Source organism: Calidris pugnax, unplaced genomic scaffold, assembly GCF_001431845.1.
Source record: "Calidris pugnax isolate Ruff unplaced genomic scaffold, ASM143184v1 scaffold44, whole genome shotgun sequence".
Classification (NCBI taxonomy): Eukaryota; Metazoa; Chordata; class Aves; order Charadriiformes; family Scolopacidae; genus Calidris; species Calidris pugnax.
Genome location: NW_015094506.1, coordinates 43,507,865 through 43,511,744, shown reverse-complemented (window position 1 = coordinate 43,511,744; position 3,880 = coordinate 43,507,865).

Sequence of the window (3,880 nt, the reverse complement as noted above, 5' to 3'; positions counted from 1 at the left end):
TCCAAACCCAAAACACAGCACTATACCAGCTGCTAGTAAGAAATTCAATTCTATCCCAGCCAAAACCACGACAACTTACCTTCTTTTGCCTAATTTGGCAATATAAACAGCTAAACTGACATTTTGAAGATTCTCCACTTTCAGTCCCACATGAAATTTACTACAAAGGCTTCTGGGGCATATTTAAATCTATCAACGTATACATGTTAATTAGCCAAAGTATGACAGAATGATGGCTGGCTGACTATGAGCGGTTTAATTCTATCTGTGTCTCTTCGGTAACATCTGAAATCTGTACAAACACAGGAATCATCATGCTTAAGTCACACACAAAATAAGTGAGGGGAATGATTACATTTCATCATGGATCCTAACGATACAACCAATGTAAGAGTAGCACACCAGTGACACTGCATGCTAGCAAGTTGGGAACCGGTACATAGCTTTATATAATTTGCCCAGGATGACAAATAAGTAACCTCTGCTTTATCTTTCTCTCAAGTAATTAATTGTACCAGATGGCAGAAAGCGGAAAAATCAACGCCTCCCTTCACTTTCCTGATCTCCCCTTGTCATGTGGAAGGGAAGTGGTGTCATCGCCAGGCAGGAGCAGCTGGGTACAACGGAAACCCAGCCAAGCACAGAAAATGCCAGCAACAAACCTGGAGAGAAGGAAATACCTCTTGCTTTCAAACGCTGTTACTGAAGCAGTTGCTTTTCAGCAGAAGGCAGGAAGCAATCTTTCCCTTGCTGACCATCCGTGTGCAGCGCATTTCAACAGCAATCGGTTTGCTCACGCGTTGCCCATCCTTTTTTCACCAGAGAGTTTGCAGCCATTATCCTGAGCTCCCTGTGGTGGAGTTAAAGGAGTAGGTGTCTATGAACACCCAGCCAGACAGCACTGCAGAGTCTTCGCTGCATCTTGAAGGGTAGGCAGCCTGCAACGGAAAACAGGGTAGAAAAGGATCAGAGCTTTGGAGAAGCCAGAGTGAGTTTGAAGTTGGAGATTGAGAGGGTGGGAGTGGGAAGAGAAGCAGCTGATTCAGGTACCCTGGCAAGGAAAAAATGCAATGTTTCGAGAAGGTCCACAGGTACTCCTAGGGACATGGACTGGGCAAGGAAGATGTGGAGAGAGCTGGGCAGGGGATTACAGAGAAGATGTCAGAAGCTGTACTCACATAAGAGTATCCTGACCCCTTCAGATTGCCTTGCAGAAGAGTCCTGAAAATTAATTGAAACCCTGGTGATTTCCAGATTACACTTAGACTAGATAAAGCTTAATTAACAGGCATGGTAAAATAAAAAATGTAAAAAACAAACCAAAACAATATAAAACAAAACCCCACCAAAACATGAAGTTAGTGTTCGTTATTATTACAATCAAAACAATATTCTTATAAAGCAAAACCTTTCTAGTAATTCGCTAAGGGTTTCTTACAACCTGTTTGGCCTGGCTGCACATCAAGGGAATAATTTTCAAGAAAACTCTAAAGATTTATAAAGCCCAAACAGTCAAATCTGCATACTTACCTTGGGCAACCTTGTTCTGCTGATTAAGCATCAATTTACATGCATGCTACTAGTATATCTGTAATACCAAAAGGGTCATGACAACTTAAAAAATTTTGATAAAGTATTAGTAAGATTATGTCAAACTTGTTATTTATTAATATCCTAGTACCAACACCAGCCCACATATGGCTTACCCAGATCTCTCCCAAACCCTAAAAAAGACTTGTGTGTCTTTTATGCAATTAACAAATAGCAATGCTGTGTACATTGGCACCTTGCACACTGGTTAAACGACCCTGCTTTGCAACAACAATGCTGTTTCCTCTGTCAAAGGCAGATCATTCATATCCCTCCACTGCTCAGGCTAACATTGTTCTCAACTAGGCAGCCCTGCAGAAGCCCAAATCCTTCCTACCGTCCAGGTTTTTAAGACTAGTGGTACTTTTCACGAATAAGCTTTATGCTAGGATACAGCAAACTTGTAGCAAATGAGTAAAAATAATGGTTACTTGTGAATACAACTTCAAAGAAACTTTGAGAAACCTATTTATTCATGTTCATGTGCTTTTTTTAGGAAAACTGTGTTCCAGAGAATGGAAAACAGAACACTGAAATCAAAGAAATACTGAAGGTCACAATGTAACTAGTGTAAGTGTCTTTGTCTCCTGATAGTTGCTGGCCTTGTGCTGAGGATTTAGACAATTCAGGAAGCTGTTATGTGAAAGGATTAGTGTTTTTGTGTAACTTAATAAATTATAAAAATATTTCTGCTTTGTAATAATGATTTAATTACTAAAAATAGCCAAGTGGTGATAGATCAGGATTTATTACTACCCTGACATTCGTAATCCAGACAGGAATTCAGCTGAGTGACTGATGTTCCCTTCTTCCCTCCACACCCCAAACCATCTATCAACAACATATAGCAAATCTCTGCTGAATGAAAGGCACAACTTTGCATCAGTTATCCATCTACACCAAACAATTTAAATTCTTGGGAAAAGGAAAAAAAACCAAGATCACACCATAACATTTTTAACTGCAGCTTTCACAGTACTCTACGCAGTTACAGTACTTATCCCAGCTCCCCTGTGAGTGAAGTATGAGCCTCATGAAGCAGCTGTATAAATTGAATTTTAAATGTTAGCTAAGTCACAGAAATATTCAAAAGGAATATTAGGACTAATGTGTCTCTAAAAAGATTTACAGTGGTAAATAATTTTGGATTATGTATTAAAGCAGTAGTGACTCCATACAGCAGAGTTGTCCTATTTACACAATCAATTAATGGCAAACAGGGTTGTTCCAGTTAGCCTAAGTGGCCTTAACGTATTTTTCCTTTCAGTGAACTGGACTGATCTGCCTTTTGAGACCCTACAAAAAGGAATTTTCACAAAGACCATTTAAAAAAGGATGTCTCAAAAGACCAGTAGTGGTGGGGAGTTGGAAAAACGAAGTAGAAAAACAGAGACCAAGGCCTCCTTTCATGCCCAGCCTGTTTTTATTTAAATCAGCCACAGACGCACCACGAACATGGGAGACGGTGAATAAATTTCACTGAATTTTTAGAGTTGGAAGGGACCATAGAGATCATCTAGTCCAACTCCCCTGCTGAAGCAGGATTGCCTAGAGCTTGTCAGAGCATGTTACTCAGGACTGCATCCAGGCGGGTCTTGAAAATCTGCAAAGAAGGGGCCACCACAATAAGAAATCGCAACTCCTACACGTGTAAGGACGTGACCCCGGCCAGGTTTTGGGCAAGGAAGCAGCGCCTCTGGCCGCGGGCTGGGCTGAGGGGAGCCGATGGTGGCCACCTCAGCCCGGCCGGCCCTGTCAGCCCCGCGTCTCCGCCGGGCGGGCCACCACGGGGCTGCTTCACCGGCAGGAGGCACGGACCTGCGGCTGTGTCTGTACCAACTGCTCTTAAGCATCCGCTAACGGGGGAGACATAAACACCGAAATGCCCTGCGGCGTTCGAACAGCTCCGCCGCCTGAGGGGCGGGCGACGGGCGCAGCCGCCCCTGAGGTAAAAGGGCGGGAAGGGCGGCGGGCGGCAGCGCGGAGGAGCTCGCTCCGAGAAGGCCCGCGGCTCACCCGGCACAGGCAACCGACAGCGCGGCTCCGGGGCAGGGACGGCGGCCTCCAGCTCCCCCCAGCGCCCGGCGAGGTCTCGACAGGCGGCGGCGGCGCCTTCCCGCCGCCTCCGCGCTCCGGTTCCTGCGAGCGTGGTTCCTTCCCATTGGCCGCGGGGACCTCCCGCCGACATGGCCGCTCTGTGGCGGCCGACCGGCTGCTCCGGGGCCCGCTCCCCTCACGGCCGCCCCTCATCGCCCTCACTGTCCCTTCACTGCCGCAAGGGCGGCCGCCA